Source organism: Balaenoptera acutorostrata, chromosome 19, assembly GCF_949987535.1.
Source record: "Balaenoptera acutorostrata chromosome 19, mBalAcu1.1, whole genome shotgun sequence".
NCBI classification, from domain to species: Eukaryota; Metazoa; Chordata; class Mammalia; order Artiodactyla; family Balaenopteridae; genus Balaenoptera; species Balaenoptera acutorostrata.
In genome coordinates, this window is record NC_080082.1 from 66,666,460 (window position 1) to 66,677,225 (window position 10,766).

Below are 10,766 nucleotides of genomic sequence, written 5' to 3' on the forward strand. Positions count from 1 at the left end.
TCCCAGCTCCCTCAGTGGGGAAAGTCCACACCACAGCCTGCAAGGCAGCCAGATCAGCCCTGAGCTCACTGTCCACAGCTTTCTTTCTCTCTGCCTTACTCAGCTCCAGCCACACTCGTCCTCTCCCTGGTGCTCACATGCATGATATGCTCCCACGTCAGGGCCTTTGCACACGCTGTTCCCCCCTTGCCTGGAATACGTTTCCGTCAGATATCTGCCCAGCTCATTCCTTACCCTCTTTAAGTCTTTATTCATACCTGGCACATACTAGGTACTTAATGAATATTCATTGACTGAAAACCAGTCAGTTGAATTGCTGGTCCCAATTTTTCACTGCCCTCCTTGAAGAAGGATTACATATCCTTACATGTTGCTAGTGACTTGCAAAGCCTCCCTGTGCAAGTGGGAAGGAGGCATATATATGTGATATATATGTATATGTATATACACACACACACACACACATATGTCTATATTTGTATAATTATTTATATTTTTTCCAGGTTTGGAAACTGGATTCTAAAACAAAGAGTTAGCCAGAAATCAGGGCATTTCTCTTAGAATCATATGCTGTCCTGAAAATAGAAAGATTCACAAAGGCTGAACTACATCCCTCCACATTTGGCAGAGACCAGGAATGTGAGGCTCACTTAAAGCAGCAGCAGGAGAACCAGAAGAGAGGGGTGGAACACTTGGCCCTTGAGGAAACACTGATTCAGGACAGAGGCGGCAAGAATAATACATTTTGGGGAAAAGTTAATTAGAACTCAGTCCTTCCTTCTTCTACTATATAATGACATCAGAGAAGTCATACTCAAGAGAGGTCATACCAATGTGTTGAGTGTACAGAAGTCTGAACAGAGCTCAACCCTTATAACCATGAGCAAATTCACTCAGGAGACAAATCTTACAAATGTGTTGAGTGTGGGAGAGTCTTTACTGAGAAAGATTGTCTTTCAGTACATTTTAGAACTCATATAGGAGAAAAATTCTATAAATGTATATGCACAAATTATCCCTTACTCAGTATGAGAATTTATACTTATGAGACACTTCATATTTGCAGTGAATTCAGGAGCTTATTTTCAAGGTGTGATTGCTTTATGTTACATCCAAGGATCTATAAAGGAAAGAAACCCTACAATGTAATCATTCAGGGAAAAGTTTCGTGCTTTTCTCAGTTACTCAACATCACAGCACACACGCTGCAGAGAAACCTATGGATATATTCATTGTGGGAAAAGCTTTAAACATAGCTCAGCACTTATGATGCTACATAAGAGAACTCATACTGGGAAAACCCTACACATGTAAATGGTGTGGAAGAGCCTTCAGGAGGTGTTCTCACTTTATCCAACACAAGAGGACTCATACTGGAGAACATTTTGAATAGAGGCAATGTTGGCAGGCTTTCGACTATGGCTTTCACATTATTTGACACCAGGAAATTCATATAGATTAGAGAAACTCATTGAACATAATATGGAAAAGCTATTGATTGGAATTCCATGTGATTTGATATCAGAAATAAACCACAAAGGAGGCAGAATCCACAAGTTATTTTTGACCCATAAACAGGTACCTGAATGTAATAAGACTCTGCACTTGTAACTCCCTGCAGTCACAGATAACGAGATATGAGCAGTTATGCTCTGCATACGCCCTTGATTTCCCATAGAACGTCATTTAATGGGACTCGGGGTCTAGGCCTGATGGACAATGTCTCATAGAAATGACTGCCATAGATAATAAAATGTAAATGTTTCAATGACAACAGCATATTTTTTACATCATATAAAAATCAGAGAACCACCAAATTTGAAGTGTCATGCAGAGATCATTTATCTTATAGTATCATAGGGATCAATATATGTACAATTTTATAGTGGTCACAGAAGAGAGCTGAAAAATATGCCAACCATTTCTTTCTTGCATAGTCCTGTCACGTCAAACAAATTACAGACTTTTATAAAAACTCACAAATGTTTCACAAGTGGCATTCCACTACTAACTTTAAGAGAGGTATCATAAAGAGTTGCCTGCATCTTCATGTTTCTAGGGACATAGTCAGTGTTCAGGCAGAACTAAAAAGACATACCACACACAAAACTATGAGAACTCATCAATGAATTCTGTAAAGTTGCAGGATACAAAATTAATATACAGAAATCTGTTGCGTTTCTATACACTAACAATGAACTATCAGAAAGATAAATTAAGAAAATAATCCCATTTACAATTGAATCAAAAAGAATAAAATAACTAGGAATAAATCTAACAAAGGAGGTAAAAGACCGCACTGGGAAAACTATAAGACACTGATGAAAGAAACTGAAGATGACATAAACAGATGGAAAGATATACTGTGCTCATGAATTGGAAGAATTTATTTTGTTAAAATGACCATATTACTCAAGGTAATCTACAGATTCAATGTGATCCCTATCAAAATACCAATGGCATTTTTCACAGAACTAGAACAAATAATTCTAAAATATGTATGGAAACACAAAAGACCCCAAATAGCCAAAACAATCTTGAGAAAGAAAAATAAATCTGGAGGTAGCATGCTCCCTAATTTAAAATTATACTGCAAAGCTACAATAATCAAAACAGTATGGTACAGGCACAAAAACAGACATATAGATCAATGGAATCGAATAGAAAGACCAGAAATGAACCCACACTTATATGGGCAATTAATCTACAACAAGGGAGGCAAGTATATACAATGGGGAAAAAGATGGCCTCTTCAATGAATTGTGTTGGGAAAACTGGACAGCTACATACAAAAGAATCAAACTGGACTACTTTCTCACACTATGCACAAAAATATATTCATAATGGATTAAAGACTTAAACGTAAGACCTGAAACCATAAAACTTATAGAAAAAACCATAAGCAGTACACATTTTGACAATGGTCTTAGTAATTTTTTTTTTTTTTTTTTTGCTATGTCTCCTCAGGCAAGGGAAACAAAAGCAAAAATAAACAAATGGGACTATGTCAAACTAAAAAGCTTTTGCACAGCAAAGGAAACTATCGACAAAATGAAAAGGCTGCCAACTGAATGGGAGAAGATATTTATAAGTGATATATATGATAAGGGGTTAATATTCAAAATATTAAAAGATCTCATAGAGCTCAACATAAAAAAAAAACCCGATTTTTAAAAGGGCAGAGGATCTGAATAGACATTTTTTCAAAGGAGACATACAGATGGTCAACAGGCACATGAAAAGATGCTCAAAATCACTAATCACCAGGGAAACGCAAATCAAAACCACAATGAGATATCACCCCACACCTGTCAGAATGACTATTATCAAAAAGACAACAAATAACAAGTGTTGGCAAGGATGTGGAGAAAAGGGAACCCTTATCCACTGTTGATGGGAATGTAAATTGATGCAGGCACTGTGGAAAACAGTATGGAGGTGCCTCAAAAAATTAAATCAGGGAATTCCCTGGCAGTCCAGTGGTTAGGACTTTGCACTTTCACTGCTGTGACCCAGGTTCAATCCCTGGTCAGAGAACTAATATCCCACAAGCCATGCAGCACTACCAAAAAAAAAGAAAAAAATTAAATCGAACTACCATATTATCTAGCAATTCTACTCCTGCGTATTTATACAAAGAAAATAAAAACACTAATTTGAAAAGATATATGCACCCCTATGTTCACTGAAGCATTATTTACAATAGACAAGATATGGAAGAAAAACTAGTGCCCATCAGTAGATCAGTGGATAAAGAAGATGTGGTATATATACACAATGAAATATTACTCAGCCGTGAAAGAATGAAATCTTGCCATTTGCGACAACATGGATGGACCTAGAGGTATTATGCTAAGTGAACTAAGTCAGACAGAGAAAGACAAATACAGCATGATTTCACTTATATTTGGAATCTAAAAAACAACAACAACAAAAAAGAACAAACATAACAAAACAGAAAGAGTCACAGATTCAGAGAACAGGTGATTGCCAAAGGGGAGAAGGGTGGGAGAAGGAGAGAAATAGGTGAGAGGGATTAAGAGGTACAAACTTCCAGTTGCCAAATAAATGAGTCATAGGTATAAAATGTACAGTGTGGAGAATATAGTCAATAATTATGTAAATCTTTGTACGGTGACAGATGGTAACTAGACTTACCATGGTGAACGTTTTCAAACATATAGATATATCAAATCACTATGTTGTGTATCAGGAACTAACATAGTATTGTATCGTAGGTCAATTATACTTCAAAACAAACAACCAAATAAACTTATAGAAAAAAAGATCAGATTTGTGGTTACCAGAGGGGGAATCGGATGAAGGCAGTCAGATGGTACAACATGATAAATATACTTAATGCTGCTGTATGCTACATAAGATGTTAAGAGAATAAATCTTGTGAGTTCTCATCACAAGTAAAAACAATTTTTTCTATTTATTTAATTTTGTATCAATGTGAGACGATCGATGTTCACTAAACTTATTGTGATAATCATTTCACGATGCATGTAAGTTAAATCATTATGTTGTACGCCTTAAACTTATACAGTGCTGGATGTCAATTATATCTCAATAAAACTGGAAGGATAAAAAATAAAATGTTTATTTTTAAAAAGACATACCACAGCCTGGTGAAGTGTCCGTACTCCAAGGGTGATACTGGGACTGGGAGCAACCTCACCCATAGCTGCTCAAAAGGGTATATGGTTCTGGGGAAGAGATGAAGGGAAATGTCCCACACATGAACTCTGAAGACCTTCCTCTCCCTCTCCCTTTATGAGAATCCTCTGAAAATCTGGTTTTCCTCCTAAATCCAAGGGAGAGCTCCTGCTCTTCCCTTATACTCCATGGAATACCACCTTTCCTTTCCAGCACTACCATCAAATCCTCCACCAAGGTCCCCATCTCCTTGCTGCTCCCTGGATGTTGAGACTTTGTTCAGTTCCAGATCTCTGCTGGTAGCAAGTCCAGAAACTTCCAGCACCAGCTGCTCTCAGATGGGGCATATGTCCTTACAACTCAACTTGAAGAGAGGCTTCTGGGGCAGATGAGCTTCACCCAAGCCGGCTTTTGTGCCAGCCACTGTGGAGGGGTCACCTACAGATGCTAAAATGTGAGCCACTCTTTTCCAGCTTTTGTCACAGCCAGGACACGGACACTTGTGTCAACCTGAGCCAACAGGGCCTGAGGAAGTCTACAAGAAAGAGTGCTTCTGAAGAAAATGTATTCCTTTGTTGAGGTAGGCAGAGTAATGGCTCCCCAAAGCTGCCCACATCCTAATGCCCGGAACCTGTGACTATGTTATCTTACAGGGCAAAAGGGGCTTCGCAGATGCAATTAAGTTAAGGATCTTGAGATGAGATTATCCTGGGCCCAATGTAATCACAATTGTCCTTGTTTTAAGAAGAGGCAGGAGAAGTCAGAGTCAGAGAAGGCAATGTGATGAGGAAGCAGAGGTCAGAGCCAGAGAGAGACTTATATATGCTACACTACTGGCTCTGGTGATGGAGAGAGAGGCCATGATCCAAGGGCTGCAGGACGTCTCCAGAAGCTGGAAAAGGTGAGGAAATTGATTCTCCCCTAGAGCCTTTAGAAGGAAGGCAGCCCTGCCAATATGTTGATTTTCGCCCAGAAAGACCCATGTTGGACTTCTGACCTTCAGAGCTGAGATGATAAATTCGTGCTGTTTTAAGCCACAAAGTTTGTGGTAATTTGTTACAGTGGCAAAGGAAACAAACACACTCCCTGACGGCTATATCTTCAGCCAAATGTTGTATGGCTTCATGTGATGCGTGAAACTGTGACAACCTCCTTGAGGCCATGAGGACACGAGCCTTGGGAATAAGCAAGACAATACACTGAGGAGAGCTGAGCAGAAGATGCAGAGCACCTGAAACCATCCCTGGAAGCCCTTGCTCTGGATTTCACGCAACGAGATAGTGAATGGTGGCATATTCTGTTACTCGTGGCCCCCCCCAAAAAAAAATCTCACATGATAACCCTTTCTTGCTCCCAACCAGCTTCTGCTCTCAAGTCTCTTGTTTAATCATGCTGAGACACAAGTCAGGGACTCCTAGGAGCAGCCATCACAGGTAATAAGGTTCTGCAGGCTCAGGCTGACGCTTGCTTACCTGACTTAGAGTCACTCCTCGGGAGGTGGACACCCCACAAGGAGCAGAGACCCACTGTGGTCAGCAAGAAGGGCCAGCTGCAGCCTGAGAGGCACTGCCAAGGGGCTACAGAGGAGGCAAAGAAACATTCCAGAGTTCCAAGGATATGATGTGAAAACACACAGGACCAAGGGCATATGGTGGATTCATCAAATTACACATGCAGACATGGGTACACTCTCCCCCTCAGTCTTCATAGTCCTGTGTAGGAAAAAAAAAAAAAAAAAAGGTGCTTGAAGAAAACCATACCGCCATTTAAAAAAAAAATTGTGTCAACTTGCTGAACAAGATGAATCCCCTGCCACCACACACACACACACAATTCTATGATTATTACTGCATGCTATTGATGGCTTTGAAGTCTAAATTTATTGGAAAGAAAAATAATTTTTTGAACTAGTACTTTCTGAGGGCATTTCTCCTTAAGATGAGTTTGAATCCAACTTGATTGTTCTTGTGAAGATGGCAGTCAGTTCCTTCCCTCACATTTTAAAGAGGAAGGAAGTACAGAGCAAAGTCAAGGGCCAGGCTCCCAAAGAGCCCACTGTAATCCCGTAATCCCATTTGTTGTTGTATTGAGCCTAGTGATGATTTGGGATTTATAGTTGGCCTTCCCAACCTGGAACGTAATACTCATCTTCATTTATGCAATTTTACTTGTAATTCTTTCCAGAAACTTATCTTCCTGTAGGTTCCTTGCATTTCCCAACAAATTAATCCCAGACAGTTACGTCTTTATGCTTCTACTCTGAATCTCCTTTTCAATATACTTGTTAAGGTTATACAGATTTTGTGTACCTGTGTGTTGATTCATGTATCTTTATTTCTTATTGTCTGGTTTATTACAATCTTATGGATTTTTAAAAATTTCCAATTGGATTTTTAAAGTATTCTAATGTTATCTATTTTTTAAAGTATTTATTTATTTATTTATTTAGGCTGCACTGGGTCTTAGTTGTGGCATGTGGGAGCTTTGTTGCGGCATGTGGGCTCTTAGTTGCAGCATGCATGCGGGATCTAGTTCACTGACCAGGGATCGAACCTGGGCCCCCTGCACTGGGAGCGGGGTGTCTTACCCACTGGACCACCAGGGAAGTCTGTAATGTTATCTATTAATAGAAGCATTTTTATATTTTCTTTTCTAATAGTTACAGCTCTTACGTCTGGTTCCTATCTTTTTTGTGGTAACAAGGACATACAGAAATCTTAAACTTCAGATTGCTGAAAGCAGATATCCTTCTGTTCTGGATGTGTATATCAATCCATGGTTATTGAACAGAGGAGTGAATAAACAAGAGAATGAAGAAAGATGGGCGTCAATTTTCATCAGAGAGGAAAAGGTCAATTTCCTAAGGCAGAGAGAAATATTGAAATGGGTTGTATTCAGGACCAGCAGTAAGCAGGTTGCTGGCTTATCCCTTGTCTACATCCTAGTGGCCAAAGGATGAGACACTCCTTCACTTGATGATACCAAGAGGGAAAGTAGGAGCCTGGTCCTGGATGACACTGGTGGCAGCTTAACCAGTACCAGGAACCTCCTACTTGTAGACATTCATTTCAGTGAGGAAATGGTGTTTATTTATGGTAGTTGGATTTTCAGTTATTTACAGCTAAACACACCCTATAGGATACAGGGTACAAAGCTTTGAACTGGATTATTCCGAAGTCAGCTTACTGGTTTGTCCAGTATTCTGTGGACTTCCTACACTCCTTTTTGAAACAGATCACTTTCTGGAAGCTGTATGTGGTCTGTCTCTGCTCAGAGCTCAGGTTCTTCACCTTTCCCCCATGTGCTACATCCAGTCTGGATTATCGTGATTTTGAACTTATTCTTGATGTGTGGGAGAACAGGTGAAGGACAAATGTGTAGCAGTAATAAATAGACCCCAAAGCCTATTTTCAAGAAATAGTTATGATACTAATAATTTACAGGTAAAATGCTGATTAATTTATTCCTCCTTCTCCAACCTGAAGTTCTTAAGCTCTGAGGAGTTGAGAAGTGTCCTAGAGGCTCATGTTTTAAAGACAAAAATATACGTCTTTCTTCATTTTGTTTTTTAAATGACTTTTAAACACGTGTTCCCCTTCACATGGAACACTTTGAGATGCTATGTGTGATGAAATAATAACGGTGAATGGAGATCAAATTGTAGGTCCATGATTCAGTCGACTGAATGCCACCAGCTACCATAGTGATTTGGTCAATATATAGTTTTATATCTCTTATTCTTAGTCATATATTGTTTAAATTAAACCAATAGTGGACTACTGATTTTAAAAAGCATATGAAAGAATGTTAATATATTTCAACAATTCAGTACCTCAATAAACATGTTTGTCAGACTATACTGAGAGGAAAAGGGCAAATTAAACTTTGCAATTGAATGAAACAATTATTACTGCTAATCCAGCAATTTTCATAAATGATCCACAATGCCTTTTCTGCAATTCTAAATTCTAAAACGTTTTCTAATGAAAAGCTTCTTTCTCTAACTTAGGGGGACTCCTCATATATTTTGATACAGATATACCCAGACGCTGCCCCAGATCTGTTGGGATGTTACATATTGAGCAGTGTATGCACCTTACTATACTGCTAAAATCCAAATGCTTGTGAATTCCAAAATACTTCTGGACCTGAAGGCTTTGAACAAAGGATTAGGGTCCTGTATGCAAACAGGATGCATAACATTTTTGACATTTTACATGCATAATAGTTAACATTTGTTCAGAAATGTTTTTTTAATGTAATCAAATTACAGTAAATTAAATAGTATGCTTAATTTGCTAAATGAAAAAAGAACATGCAATTTATTAAAAGTTGTATTCAAGTGGGTTTCATGAATCAATCTCAAATAATATACTTATTTAAAAACACTTTTTAACCTAAAATCATGTTTTTATTCTATACCATACAAACAGAAAAAATTGAACTTCCAAGAAGGCTTTCTTTCTTAAGATGTTAAGGCCTCCATCAAACTTGATGGTGAATCACTGGAAGCATCTCTAGTCACATCCAAAACAAAACAATAATATGGCTAATTAATTGCCCAGTCCCACTACCTAGGGCTATAGAACATCAATTTTTTTAAAGTCAAAGTATGGAAAAGAGGCCTAAATTATTTAATGAATGGGATGTTGTTTTATCAACAGCCAAGTAAAATCCAGGGAAGTGCTGTTAGAAGTAAAGACATCTGCATAGTCTCTAAATACTAATATGCAAAAGTCAACAGATATACTGTCTTAATTGAAACAAATAAGATGAACAATGTGCAGCCTGCACGTGGATATTCTCCACAGTGGCCATAGAAATGAACAACTCCTGGAACAAGTTTAGCATGCAGTGGACAGGATGATCCAAACAGAGGCACAGGACTGCTGAAACCTGCTAGGAAACCCCAAGGAAGGGGAGAAAGAGTACACTGAGCCCTGGGTCAGAGTAGGATAAGAGAGCCCCAAGCACCAAGGAGGAGAGAGGACATCAGAGCCTGGGCCTTGGAACTTGAGGAAGATGAAAGGACACCAGATACTGGACTCTGAGGAAGACATGAAAATAATTTGTCCTGGGCTCCCAAGAAAGATGAGAGTGGGCTGGGTTCAAGGAAGAAGAGCACACACCAGGTCCTGGGCAGCGAAAGACTTCTCCCACTTCCTAGATATGGGCATCTCGCTCATAGAAGAGGACACGGGGCAGAGAATTCTGTCCAGCCCACTCCAACTCCCTGATTCTTTGCTTAACCAAACATCAGACAGGCTACCCTGAACCTTCTCCCCAGTAAGCCCCATACGTGTACTTCCTCGTAGAATCCCATTTTAGCAAGAATCCTAAGTCAGTTTATCAAGAATTCCTTACTCTTGATATCTGATCAAACTCCTCATCCCCACTCTCTATCCCAGGTGATACCCCATCACCTGGGCCTGCCTTCAGTAAAAAAGCCTATTATCTTGGTTCAGCCAGAATCCCCCCAGACTTGATGTCTCCTTTTCTTCATTTTCTATCCACCAGTATCCCACTCCCCCAATCCTAGGCCGTAAATCCCCACTTATTCTGGTTGTATTCATAACTGATCTCAGTTCTACACTGGAGTCTCCCTTCCCCGGTTGCAATAGTTTATTGAATAAAATCTACTTTCACCGCTTTAACTTCCGTCTAGCTCTGGTTAACCGTAGACAACAGCCACCCCCCCCCCCCCCCATCCCTGTGCCTTGGGTCCACTTAACCCTGCCCTTCGCACAACTTGAGTAGACAGTCCTGGCCCCACTCCCCTCCCTGGGCATGGAGGACATTTAGTCTCACCCTCTGCACACTTTGGGGCAGGCCCGTCCCTCTTTTCCTCCCAGGACCTCTGGCTGATTTCAGTCCCGCCTCCAGAACATTTCCCACCCTCCCAATCCGCCCCTTTTTCCTCTCCATTAGACGTGGACGCACCTTTAGCACCGCCCTCTTCCCGGAACTTGGCAGGACTTTAGCCCCGCCCCTCTGCACTTCCGGCCCGCCCCGCCTCCCCCTACGTTGGGTGTGAGCAGAAGCTCGCCCCGCCCCTCAGCACTTCCGGCCCTGCCCCTCCCAAGCTTCCCTTTCTCCACTTCCGG